Genomic DNA, 17132 nt, shown 5'->3' with positions numbered 1-17132 from the left:
ATACCATAATTTTTCACTTTATTTATTGATACAGGTCTCTCAATTGAAATGACAGCTGAACTTTAGGGCCAATCTAGATAGTTTCCTCCAGAGATCTGCTGTCTCTGTTTTCTGATTGATGGGACTGCAGGTTGACTAACACACCTGCATGTTGTTTATGTGGGTATTTGGGATATGAATTCTAGGGCAAGCACTTTAATCATTAAGCTGTCTCTTCAGACCTGAGAGAGCATCTGGAGTAGCCAAGTAGCAAGAACAGAAGAGAAAACTAGATGCCTCTCTGGTGCAACATAACTTGGGTTCAATAGGATCTTTTGTTTATGATAATGTACCTGCCAAGCCCAGCTTCCACCTTTACCACTGCCTTGAACACTTGCCTGAAATTAACAAAGAGCTATTTCTTGGTCTGTGTATACCTGTCCAGGATAGTTATTAAAATTAATATGGCAGAAAAATGAAAGACTCGAGTTAACTATCTTCTCAGGGTCAATTGCAAAGGCAGCCACTTTACAGATATTCAGTGTTAGGATCACAGGGCTACAAAAAAATTCGAATAATAATAAGTATTGTTGTTTTCTCAGGTTTACTGTAGAACTGACTCTACTTGGTGTAAGCATACAAAGGCTGTATATGGGATTCTTTAGCTTAGCCACTAATACATGAATCTGGAATAATGCTACTGCTGTTTGCATGAAATGCACTACACTGTTTCGTGTTTTACTGTTACAATTGCCTCTTGTGTAATATGTGGGTGATGTGCATCTATCCACAGAGTCATTATAAGTATTAATTACATTAATAACACAAAATGCCACAATTCACACTTACTTACAGATAAACCTTAGCAAGCATGAAATAGTGAACAGTAGTACACATAGCTCTCAAGTAACACTTACATTGTAATTTGTGAAGAACATAAAGTCTTCTTTAATACTCACTGAAATGTGCCTGGGGTATACATTTGCAGTTATATGTGCTTGGCTAATTTTTACCTATGTTTACATATGAATGCAAAGCTTCTATATATAATTTATAATCTCAATGACTACTTACAAAATCTTAATTGTGTACTATTTTGAGATCTCACTATCTGAATTTCAGTCACTATGATAAATATGTGCATGCATTCTACCATTTTATAATACATTAAACAGTATTATTGAAATTAACAATTTTAAAATTATTACTTATTATAATTTATTCACTTCCTATCCTGGTTGTAGCCCTATTCCTCATCTCCTCCCAGTCATGCCCTCCCTTCCTCTTCCCTTACTATGTCCCTTCCCTAATCCCCTTTTAGGAAAAGTCCTCCTCCCCTACTATCTGACTCTAGTTTATTATGTCTTATCAGGACTGTCTGGATCCTTTTCACCCGGGGCCTATTAAAGGCCCCTCTTCATGGGGAGGTGATTAAAGAGCAGATAACCTAATCCATACCAGGGACTGTGCCTGTTCCCCTTACTAGGGACCCCCGAAGGAGACTGAGGTGCCCATGGGCTACATCTTCATGCATAGTCCTTGGTTAGTTCATCGATCTTTGCAAACCCCCTGGGCCCAGATATTTTGATATTGTTGGTTTCCTTGTGGAGCTCCTGTCCCCTCCAGGTCAATCTATCTCCTCCACCCCCTTCGATAAAATTCCCTGCACTCTGCCCAAACTTTGGCTATGAGTCTTAGCATCTGCTTTAATGCCCTGTTTGGTAGATTCTTTCAGAGGCCCTCTGTGGTAGGTCCTGTCCTGTTCTCTGTCTTCTCCAACTTCCAATGTTTCTCCTGCTTGCCTTTCTGAATTAGTATTAAGTACCTTCTCTAGGGTCCACTTTGTTGTTTGGCTTCTTTAGGACTATAGATTTTAGTATGTTTATCCCATATCACATGGCTAATGTCTACTTATACATATATACCATTTGTGTCATTCTGCTTTTGGGTTACCTCACTGAGGATGATCTTTTGTAGTTCTATCCATTTGCCTGAAAATTTTATGATTTTCTTATTTTTAATTTCTGAGCAGTAGTACCACAATTTCTGTAACTATTCTTCATTTGAGGGATATCGAGGCTGTTTGCAGATTCTGGCTATTACAAATAAACCTGCTATGAACAGAGTTGAGCAAATGTCCTTGTTGAATAGTGCAGCATCTTTAGGGTATATGACCAGGAGTAGTACAGCTGGGTCTTGAGGTAGCATTATTCCTAATTTTCTGAGAAAGCACCAAAGTGATTTCCAAAGTGGTTGTACAAGTTTGCATTTCCACCAGCAAAGGAGGAGTGTTCCCCTTTCTCCACAACCTCTTGAGCAACCTCTTGAATTGTTACTTGAGTTTTTGATCTTAGTGATTCTGATGAGTATAAGGGGAAAACTCAGGATCATTTTTACTTGCACTTCCCTGATGGCTAAAGATGTCGAACATCACTTTAAGGATGACAGATCTTCTTTTCGGTGGAGTAGAGGGAAATAGAGGAAGGGGGAAGAAGGATGGAACCAGGAGGAGAGGATAGAGGGGACTAAGATTGGAATGTAAAGTGAATAAATAAATACATGTAAAGAAAACTAGGTGACATTTGAAAACACTAAAATAAAAGTAAAATAGGCTCTACATCCTGTTCCATGTGAGAAAAAAAGCGGAGATACATTATTGATTGCAAAAATATGAAAAAAACATATGAATATGTATTACAAAGCAGTACAGATAATAAGCAAGAAACATCAGCCTTAAGAATTTGTGAAGGTCAAGGAATTGGTAATTCCTAAAATCACAGATGGCAAATCAGGCTGAACTGATATCCAAATATCAGGTCCTCAGACTTGTGAGAATAGTAGTTTCAGTTTCTGATGACATTCTTTTCATGACAATTGTTTTTAATAGCCATAGCACAACAACAATATTGATAGAACTGTGGTTCTAGAAGAATGCATCACATTGATTCCAGGCTATTTGTTGAATTGTTTTTGTTTTAGGCTTTTTGTTAGTTAGTTTGTTTGTTCATTATTTTTCTGAAGTTAAGGAATTCAGTTCAATCTATTTAAAAATGAAGGCACAACTGACCCTGTTAAATGACAAATGGAAAAATTGTTAGTCCATGTTGAAATACTACAAAGACTGCTGGATTCTTCTTTTACATTTCCATATAATGTATCTATATCTATTCCTATCAATCCATAGTACATGTAGAGATATAGAAAGATACATACACTCATGTTTGTGTGTCTGTGTCAGGATGATCATGTGAATCATAACTCAGAAGAAATTCTACTCAGTCTTCTTTAAGAGCTGCAACCTCCCACTCCTCATAATTGACAGGGTTATCCTGCTCTGCCTGAATAAATTGTGTCAATTTTGCTTGAGGTAGTTGGCTTTCAAGACAGCAATTTTTCTTCTTACCACCTCTTTGTACAAAGTCAAATATAAAGTCAATAAGGGGATATATTGCAAGCTAAAATATGTGAATGCTATTTGTTTGTTTAAATAGTCTGAAATCTTCAGGATATTTGTGGATAAAAGTACATAAAGTATAAAAATAGTTAAATGAATGTAAAATTAGGTGATAATGAGTTTGTTGATGTAACATATAAAATCATAGACTCTGGACTGACATTTTCTAATTACAGTAATAGAATAAACCCCAAAAAACTCATTTGATTTTTCAAAATGGGGACAATAAATGATTGATGTAAATAAAATTAAATATAATAAATTTCTTAATATATTTTACAGAAAGTCACAATAGAATCCTAGAAGACCTGGTGACAATAAAAGTGTGTAAGTGCCACCCAGTGAAGAGTCTAGCAGCTGCTGTAAGACATAACAGAATCACCGAAGCTCCATGTAATACAAAATTTCAGTATGAAAGAAGCGGTATCTCATAGGTATCAATAAAGCAGAGAGCTGTGATGCGTTTGTCAATTCCAAGACTCTATGTTGTGTTTAGATTTATATCTTGAAAGAAGACCATATCAGATCCCTTTAAGAAAAAATCTTCCATGCATTGTCCTTGGTTTGGGTATCATTCTCTTCAGAGCTGCCAGGGCTCAGCTTTTTTTGACTCTGTTGGTCTCCTGCTACTGCCCATCCAGGTCTTTCTATCCCCCCTTTCCGTGCATTCTACCCAAAGTTTGACTCTGAGTCTCATCCTCTGCTTTGATTCCTCAATCAGATTTAGCCCATAGACTCAGTCTCCAAGTGAAGACCCTAGTAAGGGGATCAGGGGATTTCTCAGGCATGAACTCAGTGGTTGGCTCTATGATCACCAGCCTCTGGGGGGTGCAGCCTTGCCAGGCCACCGAGGAAAATGATGCAGCCAGTCCTGATGAGACCTGATAGACTAGAGTCAGATAGAAGGGGAGTAGGACCTCCCCCATTAGTGGACTAAGGGAGGGACATAAGGGAAGAATAGGAAGGGAGGGTAGGATTGGGAGAGGGCAAGGAAGGAGGCCAACGCTGGGATACAAATTGAATAAACTGTAACAAATGATGATAGTAATAATAAAAAGAAAAAGAAAGTAAGAATCCACCAACTCCAAATATGCATACTACTGGTAGTCACTCATCTTTATGATTGACAACAATATAACTATGGAAGAAAGTACTCAAATTGTCATAGATTTCTAAACATTGGTATTCAATTTTAATTCATCTCAGATATCAGTGTGTTTATCACTAAGTAGAAAGGCTTATTGGTAAAATGGAGTGTTAGATCAGATCTTTATCATTGAAGCGTATGTGGGTCCCTGAACCATACGTGTGATTTCCCCAAATTTTAAAATGGATAATAGGAACAATAAAGCTCATCAAGTGCTGGAATCCACACAATGGATCCTATAGCTGTGTAATAAAGGTCAGAGAAATAGAATAGATCATATGGAAATCAACAGGATTGTTTTTACCTGAGAAAAATAACAAATAAAAGCATACTGCACTTTGGTTTTATTTCATTGGTTACGGTAACCAGCAGACAATCCCTGGAAACCCACAGGCTGCCTCAGCGAACAAAGAAGGTAGGTTAAGTGAAAACCTTTACCTCTCCCTCCATTCCTTCAAGCCCAGGCCACAGTCTCATCTCAGCTCTCCAGCATAACTTCTGTTGCAGCAACTCCTCGCTCTCTGCCCCCATCCCCAGGGAACTAAGCAGATCCTGGTGGAATGGTCTGCTATCTCTCTCATGAAGCTTCCCAGCCCACAGGAAGAGGTGTTTCGACGTTCCACCTGACTCTACCCTAAGCCTGGATGGCTTTCCACTGGTTTACATTAGCCCAAGTGCCAACCTGGGTTGGGCCTTTGCTCACCAGGTTATGCCAAGCCTCTGACTTGGGTCTGCGGCCTCCACCAGCCTTGCGTTTTGCCCATTTCTGGGCCTGTGCTCACCAGATGCCTGACCACTCCCTTCTGGAATGTTCCCATTGGCTGGTGGCCTTTCATTCTATCTGGCTGTGGGCAGAGATAAGGCCTTCCCTAATATTAGCTGGTTTGGGCATGCAGCTCTAAGTGTTCCTCAGGTTGGTGTGTGTTTCTTTGGCTGTAGGTGCCTTCCAAACTGCCACTATCAACCTGCAAGCTCTGCTGTAGCCTCTCTGTGGTTTCCTATTCCTTTGGCTAAAAACTTTTTTTTTTTTCCCAGCTGATTTCCTGAGCTCACTTCACATCATTGTTCTGGAAAGCTTTCTCAGTTCAGAGCTTGCCTGAGGCACCTGTCAGGTCATCTTTCCTTCTCTTTTAAAGAGGCCAGGTCAGTCCCATCTTCCTTCCTTCCTTCCTTCCTTCCTTCCTTCCTTCCTTCCTTCCTTCCTTCCTTCCTTCCTTCCTTCCTTCCTTTCCCTCATTCATTTGTACTTTCATTCTTTCTTTTCTTTTGCTTGCTTTCTTTTCTTTTTTTTTTTTCTTTTGAGACAGATCTTTGAAGCTGTTGTGTTTGGGGGAGGTTTTGTGTCTCTACCCTGAACTTTTCTCAGGTTAGTTTGGATTCTGTGCCCCACATATGTACACCATTATGTTATTGGCCAGTATGTTGTGGTGAGTGTTTTTCTTCTTGACCCTGTGTTCTTGGGATAAGGGCTCATGCGATTGAATATATTATTTACAAATACTGAGACCATATAGCTGAGATCTTCTCTGATTAATTCATAACTTAAAACAATCCATTGTACTAATAGACATTCTGCAACATGGCTGGTTACCTCTGCTCAGGTACTATAGGACTGTGCTCTTCACATCTTGCCAGCTAAATCTCTCCCTCCTGGCTCTATCCCAGAATTCTTTCTGCCTGCCAGACATCCCATTTCCTGTTTCCTGCCTAAGCCATCAGATTTAGTATTGACATGTGAAGTTTTCATACAGACACAAAATATTTTCTCAACAGAAGAAAACATGGGTCTAAACAGAAATAAAAATGGAAGCCAAAGTCTTTCAAGAAATGGTTGAAAATGAATATACAACATACCCAAATTTATGAAACACAATGTAGGAGTTTCTAAAAGGTAAATTAATAGCATTAAGTACCTATATGAAAAACGTTGAGCGCTCTCATACAAGTAACTAAACATCACACCTGCAAGTCCTAGAAAAAATTTCCACATTTATTAGACATTCACAAATCTTATGAAAAGCTTATGACTAAGCTAGAATTTGAAACTCAATGTTTCACAAAACTCAGTCATGTATAGATTGACCCACATGAAACTTTGAAGTAATCCTTTAGTGACGACTCTGAGAATATATGTCTAGAAGATAAAATTAGGAAAAGTAAGCTGTGACTAAGAATATTTTCACAGAGAACTAAAATTGAAACTGAGATGAAGATTTAGAATTTAACCAAATGAAAGTAAATGGGAAAGGTTCTGCAATATCAGAAAAACAAGGTGACAATGTACTGTGGAAAGAAATCATGCCAGTCATAGATAGACATGAGCGAGGGAGCAGGGCAATTGAGTATTAGAACATCAGTCCATGCTTGATTACATGTAATAAGAAAAGGAATCATTTATTTTATTAAAATGCCAATGTACATGACTATGACTGATTAATGACAGAGGCCTAATAAAGTTGTTGTACATAACAAGGCTATAACAACGATAAGCAGCACCTCTGGTTACCCAGACAATGGCTGTGTAAACCTGAATCAAATATAATGAGAAATTCCTCACCAGGTATAAGAATAGAAGTTGAGATTATTTGGTGTATTGAGAAATTACACATATAGCCATTAATTTAAATATGCCCGTAGGGATAGAAAAATCTAGGCTGATCCAACTTATAATTAGAAGATAAAATGAATAGCAAAATACTATAGTAAAGGGAACAACAAAATAGTAAAGGGAAATTGTGAACTAGAAACCTTGTGTTTGTGGTTGGCAGAACGGTATGGGTCACTCGGTGTGCAAGAAGTGATGAGGCTCTGGGGAAGAAAAGAAACAGGATATGACTTTAGATCTTGACTAGCTAGTTAGAGAGAGGTTTAAGAGGCTCGTGGGACAAGATCAAAAGAACCACGGAAATATAAATCTGAAGCTAATGGAAGAAAGTTCAGCAGAAGATAAATGTTGAGTTTTTTTTTTCTTTTAAACTTATATATAGCATTTTTAGCTGAGAGATACTGTGAGAGTCAGATGGTCAGGAGCCAGAATTCAGGGGTCTAGGAGGTGACAATTATTCTGTAAATGGGACAGTGAATAATAAAAATGAATGGAGAAGTTTCATAGCCCAGAAGATGACTTTAAAGAATGAATATATATTCAACTCTGTTAAATTCATCTGAGATGTCAAATTACTCGTTAACTATTCCAAGTGAAAGGATAGCATGGTCTAGGTTGAGGGAGTCAAACTGCTCATGGAAGAAGGGGAAGCAAAAGTGGATATTAGTTTAGAGAGTAGCAATTAAAATAGTGTAAACTGATATTGGGCATAGAGAAGAATATACATCAAAAGAAGCATCTCATTATTTCATTATCTTGTGTGTAGTTAAGTTTGCTTACATACACTGCAAGATTATATATCATATTGAAAAAAATGCAACAAATTTCTGGTACATATGTTTTTTGGTTATGCCTCGCCTGTGGTAGTATTTTAAGCATACATGATCATGGTCAGCTTGAAATCCAGCTATTTTATAAAGGTACAAAAATATGAACATTTGCTATTTTTCTAACATTAATGGAAGTCATTGACATCATATGTTGATTTTATTGTGAAGAAAATTGTAGTCCCAGTAAAACTACAAAGATTTCATTAAATCCTTTTCTGCACTACTCCTAAATCTTGCTTGTATCTGTGCCAAATAAGTCTAATTAATTATTATTCCTCTATGATATATATGCATACATTTTAATTGGTTGTTTTTTCAAAGGCATGGCAATTTGTTATTTTCAAAGACTATGTTGATTTTTCTTGTATTCATTAAGTATTTTGCCCTTCCTAATTCTGTGATCTGTTTCTTAGGGCAATGATTAGTATGATGATTTTATAACTGCTGGTGTGACAGTCTAAACATTTTGTCACATGGAATTTGTTAGAGTTAATGTCTTAAGTTCTTTTGAAATATCTGGAGAGGAGTATATGTCATCTGTGATGATTTGTGAGGTTTTCTTTGAATCATAGAAAAGAGTTTCAACTCTTTGGGTCAAATAATTACTATTGTTATGTGATTATTATCTTCCCTGGTTTCCATCAGCACTCAGGCTTTATCTGAGTTTTAAACTGATGTTCACTTTCAGTGATTCTTTTTTGTCAATGATATAAAACAGAAAATATTTTATATTATTGTATTTTCTATCCTTTTTTTCCATTTTGCAGTTTAATTTTTATTAGTCATAGTTATGATTCAATAAAATTACATTTTGAATATATAAATTATAAAATCAATAATGAGAAAAGGAAAGTCTAATCACAAATAATCAGCCTTGTGATCAGTTCTGTCTGTTATTGGATATATATATATATATATATATATATATATATATATATATATATATAATACAAAGCAGAGCTTACCACACAGAAATATTTTAAATGACTTAGTAGCCAAACAAGTAAATTAATTTCAACCTCAAATATGATATATCACTTTCAATTCAGTAACTCCTAATGATGTGAAAATATGATTTTGCTCTTCTTTTACTTTGATTATAGCAGTTACAGCTACATAAACTATTATTAAATGTTTTAGCATACAATAGGCATGTTATTGACTCCCATTAGTCAGCTTACAAGCAAGATTCTGCAAGATTCTACTTTGAATTCTCTTTGCAGACTTGCCAATTTTCTATTATAGTTGGACTGCATATGCCCTTTGGTAATTCTATGTGTACAGCTTATATATGTCAAGATAATTCTGGGATATGGGTGAACATTACAGTTTCTTATGTCTTTCCTACTTTAAGTCTAATGCTTCTCAAACTTCTTCTTCTTTTTTTTTTTTAAGCTACTGTGTAAACTGACAGCTTGCCCTGAGGGTTTTCTTCTTTGAGCAGCCTTGACTAGAGGCAGTATTTTATTTGTGTAGCCTCAAAGATACATTTGTAAATTGATTAAACTTAAATTCCTATGTTTTATACCCGAAAAGGAAGAACAGACTCCTGTTACACTGTATTGAATAGTGTTGAGCTTTTTAGTTCTAGGGATTTGATCATATATGTGACTACTTCTGAGCATATGAACTTAGATATCATAAAAAAGAGTGGCTATACAAGTGAATTTCAAAGGAGGTGCAAGTCATTAGGTGTATTTAAACAGGTGAAAATTTAGTGTTTTTTATATATCTAAGCTTAATAAATTATGCACTTTAAAAGTCACAGCCTGATCTTTTCTTCAAGTTCTCCAGCTCAAGGGTTTTCTCAATTTCTGTTTTCTTTATTGAGTCTAATTCTGTTCTCATGCCTTGCACCAATTCCTTTATCTGTTTGAATGTGGATTCCTGTCTGTCTATGATGGTCTCTATTTTTTGTTCATTTCCTTTCTATATGCCACTAATTTTCTCTATTTGTGCCAAATCTTTGATAGATTTGTTCATTTCCTCTTTAACTACCTGAATTTCCATGGTTATTGCTCTGAGAGAATTGTTTGTTTCCTCTTTATGAGACTCAAATAATTGGGTAAGCATAGCTTTAAAGTCATTTTCCTGTGCTTCTGATGAATTGGAATATCCATCAATTTTGGGGGTTACTGGTGAAGTCATGATGTCCTGATTTATGTTGGATGTGTTCTTTCACCTACCCCTGGCCATTGGCTTATCTGAAACCTTCCCTGTTTGTTTTTGGGTTCTGCAGTTCAGACTGGTTCTGTCTCTCTCTGGCATCTGGAGAGTTCTTCAGGAAGCTTAGAGATGTCCTGTGGCCTCAGCGTGTGTGTTAGTGGACTAGATGTACCTGTGGGAGAAAATTTTGCAGGCGCAAAAGGGGCAAATGCAGGCACGCGCAAGTGTGTGTGTGTGTGTGTGTGTGTGTGTTGTGTGTGTGTGTGTGTGTGTGTGTAAGTGTGCGCAGAAGTGTGTCTCAAGGGACAGAGTGATAATGTTGAACCCTTGAGTGTGTGGGAGGGGCTCTGCACTGTATATGTTACAGGTACTAGTTAGTGATGGTTATGGCACAATTTCTGGCATTAACTGCTTTAAATCCTCAATTGGATCCACAGAGCAGGGGCTTCAATGTCCCAAGTGACCCTCTGTTTCCCAAAGTGGGTATGTGGGTGGGAGGGGTCCGATGCTTGGCTTCTGTTTTAGAAGGACCCTGGATCTGGGGCTCTGCAGATACTCAAGGGCGTACTCACTCTCAAGCAGGTCACTTTGGCAGGGATTGGGGTATCTGAGCTCTCTGCTCTCTGGTTTGGTTCTGCTTGTTGTTATGCAGGACTGATGTGCCCTGCCAGCTCAGTTCCGAGAAAGGGGAGTGCTGGGAGATCAAAGGATCGTTTCTCTTCTTCCCCAAACAAGTCCCCAGGTGACCTGAGACCAAGAACATGGGATGTTCACTGTTGTTTACAAAGCCTCACCATTGTTTTCCTGGCTTCGGAGGTCCTTCCACGCACCAACTCAGGCATTCAGCTCTTCCACAGCTCAGAAACTGTGTATGCTAGTTGCCATCTTGGCTCTGCATGGGTGCTCAGCCACTCCCTTGAGCTGGAGAACTTAGAGAAAAGATCAGGAACCACAAAGGTAAGCATCACAAACAGAATACAAGAGATGGAAGAGAGAATCTCTGAAGCTGAAGATACACTCACAGAAATTGATACTTCTCTAAAAGAAAAGGCAAAATCAGAAAAGTTCCAAACACAAAATATCCCAGAAATCAAGGACGCCATGAAAAGACGAAATCTAAGAATAATAGGAATTGATGAAAAAGAAGACTCAAGGCTCCAAAGTCCAGAAAATATTCTCAAGAAAAATCATAGAAGAAAATGTTCCCAACTTAAAGAAAGAGATGTCCATAAATATACAAGAGGCCTACAAAACACCACATAGACTAGACCAGAAAAGAAACACATCATGTCACATCATATTCAAAACTCTAAATCTACAGAACAAAGAAAAGATATTAAAAGCAACAAGGGAAAAAGGCCAAGTAACATATGAACGTAGACCTATCAGAATCACACCAGACTTTTCATCAGAAGGCCCTATGAAAGCCAGAAGGGCTTGGGCAGGTGTCATGCAGACTCTAAGAGACCACAAATGTCAACCCAGAATACTGTCCCCTGCAAAGCTTTCAATCAACATAGATGGAAAAAACAAAATATTCCATGACAAAACTAAATTTATGCAACATACTAGAAGGAAAACTCCAATCAAATGAAAGCAACTTCATCTAAGAAAACATAGCATACAGATAATATCCCAACAAAAATGAAAAGAAAAAAAAGCGATGAAACACAATAAGACCACCGACTCCAATATAAAAGGAACTAACATTCATTTGGTCACTATTATCTATCAACATCAATGGACTCAACTCTCCAATAAATAGACACAGAACAACAGAATGGGTGTGGAAACAAGATCCAACATTCTGCTGCATCCAAGAAAGGCACTTCTGCAACAAAGATAAACACTACCTCAGAATAAAGGGCTGGAAAAATGTCTTTCAAGCAAATAGACCCAGAAAACAAGCTGGGGTAGCTATCCTAATATCTAATAAAATAGTCTTTCAACCAATATTACTGAAAAAAGATGAGGAGGGACACTGCATTCTCATCAAAGGAAAAATCCACCAAGAGGACATCACAATTCTGGACATCTATGCCCCAAATACAAGAGTGCCTACATTCATAAATGAAACATTACTAAAACTTAAATCACACATTGATCTCTACACTTTGATAGTGGGAGACTTCAACACCCCACTTTCAGCAAGGGACAGATCATCTAGACAGAAGCCTAATAAGTAAATAAAGGCACTTAGAGAGGTCCTAAATCAAATGGACCTAACAGATGTCTACAGAACTTTCCACCCAAACTCAAAATAGTATACCTTCTTTTCAGCACATCATGGAACCTTCTCCAAAATAGAACATATATTTGATCAAAAAGCAAGCTTCAACAGATACAAGAAGATTGAAATAATCCCCTGTATTCCATGGACTAAAGCTGGACCTCAACAATCATGGAATTAGTAAAAAGCCTACAAACACATGGAAACTGAACAACTTGCTGCTCAATGATATCTGGGTTAAGGAAGAAATAAAGAAAGAAATTAAAGACTTCCTAGAATTCAATGAAAATGAAGGCACAACATACCCTAATTTATGGACACAATGAAAACAGTGCTCAGAGGAAAATTAATAGCACTAAGAGCCTTCAAGGAAAAATTTATGACATCTCATACAAGCAACTTAATGGCCCAACTGAAATCCCTAGAGAAAAAAGAAGCAAGTACACCCAAGAGATGCAGACAGCTGGAAATAATCAAACTCAGGGCTGAAATCAATCAATTTGAAACAAATAAACTATTCAAAGAATCAATGAAACCAAGAGCTGGTTCTTTAAGAAAATCAACAAGATAGACAAACCTTTAGCCAAACTAAATGAAAGGCAGAGGGAAACTATCCAAATCAGCAAAATCAGAAAAGAAAAGGGGAACATAACTACAGACACCGAGGAAATCCAAACAATCATTAAGTCGTATTACAAAAGGCTGTATGCCACAAAATTCAAAAATCTAAAAGAAATGGACAATTTTCTAGATAGAGTCCATCTACCAAAATTAGGTCAAGATCAAGATGAAAGACTGAATAGTCCTGTATCCCCCAAGGAAATAGAAGCAGTCATTAACAGTTTCCCATCAAAAAAAAAAAAAAAAGACCAGGGCCAGATGGATTCAGTGCAGAATTCTACCAGACCTTCAAAGAAGTGCTAACTCCAGTTCTCTCCAAAGTATTCCACAAAATAGAAACAGAAGGAACATTACCAAACTCGTTCTATGAAGCCACAGTCACCTTGGTACTTAAACCTCACAAAGACCCAACAAAAAAGAAAACTTCAGACCTATCTCTCTTATGAACATTTATTCAAAGATACTTAATAAAATACTTTCAAACTGAATCCAAGAACACATCAAAGATATTATCCATCATGACCAAGTAGGCTTCATCCCAGGCATGCAAGGGTGGTTCAACATACAGAAATCCATCAATGTGATCCACCACATAAACAAACTGAAGGAGAAAAACCACATGATCAATGGAAGAATGGATACAGAAATTGTGGTATTTTTACACATGGGAATACTACTCAGCAGTCAAAAATGGCGAAATCGTGAAATTTGCAGGCAAATGGTGGGATCTAGAAAACATCATTCTGAGTGAAGTATCCCAGAAGGAGAAAGACAAGCATGGTATATACTCCCTTATATAGACCTAGAAGTTCTGATAAACATAATGAAATCTATACACCTAAAGAAGATAAACAAGAAAGTGGACATGGGTGAAGATGATCAATCCTCACTTAGAAAGACAAATGGGATGTGCATTGGACATATGACAGGAGTCTACCGCAGAAGGCATCTGAAAGACTCTAGCTAGCAGTGTTTCAAAACTTATACTAAGACTCATAACCAAACCTTTGGCAGAAGGGGAGTTAGTACCACATGGAAAGGATAGGACCTCCACAATGACCAAATATATCTGGACACAGGGGTCTTTTCTGAGACTGATACTCCACCAAGGACCATGTATGGATATAACCTAGAACCTTTGCTCGGATGAAGCCCATGGTAGCTCAGTAACTAATTGTTTTCCCATAGTAAAGGGAACAGAGACTATTTCTGACAGGAACTCAATGGCAGGCTCTTTGACCTCCCCACCCCCGAAGGGAGGAGCAGTCCTGCTAGGCCACAGAGGAGGACTTTGCATCCAGTCCTGAAGATACCTGATAAAACAGGGTCAGATGAAAGGGGAGGAGGTCCCCCCTATCAGTGGACTTGGAAAGGGGCAGGGAGGAGATGAGGGAGGGAGGGTGGAATTGGGAGGGAATAAGGGAGCAGGATACAGCTGGAATACAGAGTTAATAAAGTGTAACTAATTATTAAAAAAATTAAATTAAATTAAAAAGTCACAGCCTTTTTCAACAGCAGTTGTACAGTACACACATATACACACATAGATGTGTGAAAAGAGAGAGGAGAGAGATAATGAGAAAGCCATGGAAAGAGAACAGAGAAAAGAGAGAGCAAGGAAGGAGACAAGGAAACTGTATGACAATCTGTTGTGACTACAGTAACATTGTTGTAAATGTTGCATAAAAATGATACTATGTTTGTAAACTCAGTATAGAAAATCATTCATAACCTCACCTTTTTGACATTTTGATATTATTAATCTAGATTTATTTGAGAAACAATATGGTTTTCTCTCTCATGTACATGTATAAATGCATTGTGGTTTGCTTGAGGTTGTATTTTTTAATTTTTTGAAGTCATATTCTTTAATACCCTATCTTATCTTCATCTCCCTCCTCCTCATTATTTCCCTATGCTCCATTGTTAGTTTGCTTTCTGATATTCACAACTTTTGTCACCTCATAAGATACTGTTGTACTGGGTTTGCAGTGCATCAGAGCATATTTCTTGGGTTAGGCAGCCTTCACACAGAGAAAGTTCTCTGGAAACTTAAGGGACTCCATGGTATCTGTGTTGTTTATAAGAAGGACAATCCCTACCATTCAATTTTATCAATACAGGCTCAGGAACCCAGATGTTGGAGTGAATACCTGCTATCCCAGAGAGGAAAAGAAAATAACCAGCTAACTTTTCTTCTCTGCTCCTGTAAAAACCAAAGTCAAAGGCTTGCTAGCTCATAGCTCAAAAAGCCAGGGAGCTGAGGAGTTGAAACCTAAGCTAAAGCCAGAGCTAATAACCCCTTCTTCTTTTCCATGCTGTTTTAAATACCACACAACTCAAAGTTCCTTTTAATCCCTGACAGCTGGTTTCTTGTTCTACCTCTTGATCTATGATTAACTTTATTAAATCCAGTATACAGAAAATTCTTGTATTAAAAGTGTATGTTAAGACAGGGTGAACCACATCCTAATCACCAGTTTACAATAAACCGAAATTTCTTGCTTTAAAGGTGTGTGATAGTGCTCATCCACACCAAAGACACAGGGTAATACAGTTTTCAATTTAGAGGTTCAAATGGGGTCAAATATCCTGCAACAACTCTGAGCCCGAAGTTCTCAACTTTGTTGCTTCCTGATTTCAAAGGATCAGATATAGAGATAGTAGATGTGTAAACACAGCTTTATTAGAGTTGAAAATGGCTTCCTAGAAGTGCGAGTGTAAGCCAGCTTTGCTTTCATTGGCCCATTTTATGCCCAGCTATTGAAACTGATTGGGTAGGTATGCAAATTAGGGACCAAATTGAGACTAATAAACAGGCCTAAAGGATTCTGCTTGTTATAAGAAAACACAGGATCAGGAAAGTTCCACAAGATTTGAAGAAGAAGGAACAGAAAGTAGGGCCAGCAACAGCTGGTGGTCAGGCACTTCTAGAGCAAATGGCATAGTCAGAGTCAGAGGCATTTTATATGTCCTTAAGACCACACATCTCAGTTAAACTTACATAGAATGAACTTTATTAACCAAAAGTTATGCTCTTAAAGTTAAGCTCAGTACTCAAATATAGAATCAGGGCTTCTGAAATACATTTAAAACTTTTGAGCTATTTTCAGTTTTTTTTTCTTTCTGTTTCTACTTATTTTTTTCTTCACAATTTATTCACTTTGCATCCCAGTTGTAGTCCCTTCCCTCATCTCCTCCCAATACCACCTTCCCTCCCTTTTCCTCCCCTATCTGTTGGTATAATGTTCTTTTGGACTGTATACACTTTACCCTTGTTCATTCAAATTCTGATTCCCCCTCCCCCATTTCAATCTGGACATTGCATTGTAATACTTGCTCTAAGCATCCTGTCTAGACTTTGTGTAAACAGGCCAAAATAAAGCAACTAGCCACAATATTGAGCAAAGAAAAGGAAGTAGGTGGGGAAAGGGGAGGAGCCAGAGGACTGGAAAAGAGTGGGAGGCAAAGGGTGAGGGCAGAGCTAGGAGAGCAGAGCTGGAGGAAAGATCTTGGAATGATGTGGAAAGATGGACTGGACCTAATATATCATTAAAAGCAAGTATAATATGGGAAATCTAAATGTTAGGAAACTATGAGGGTTTGCAGGTTTAGGAGGGAGTAATTATTGCCCAGCATTGTGTTTTAGGTTAACTAAATAAACGCAGTCTTTGTGTGGTGATTTGGGTATACAGCTGGTTTAGGATTAGCAGCAGCAATACTAAAAAATATATCAGTAGTAAATATTAATCGTCACCTACAACACCTATCTCTCTTCTCTAGTCCACTGATAGGGGAAGTCCTTTTTCCCTACTATCTGACCCTAGCCTATCAGATTCCATCAGGACTGCCTGGATCCTCTTCCACTGTGGGCTGGCTAGATGTTTCCTATATGCAGCCTCTGTATTCTCTTTATGAAATAAATTTATTAGAAAACTTTCTACTGGTTTGCAGGTATCACTTTCCTCTGCAATGAGTCTCCCATAACTCACTAAAAAAAGAACAGCTGGATTTTAGCTTTGGTTTTCTCAAAGGGAGACAAGAAAGAAAGAAAGAAAGAAAGAAAGAAAGAAAGAAAGAAAGAAAGAAAGAAAGAAAGA

Source organism: Psammomys obesus, unplaced genomic scaffold, assembly GCF_907164565.1.
Source record: "Psammomys obesus unplaced genomic scaffold, mPsaObe1.curated_primary_1811, whole genome shotgun sequence".
Taxonomy (NCBI): Eukaryota; Metazoa; Chordata; class Mammalia; order Rodentia; family Muridae; genus Psammomys; species Psammomys obesus.
This window is presented reverse-complemented; position numbering follows the sequence as displayed.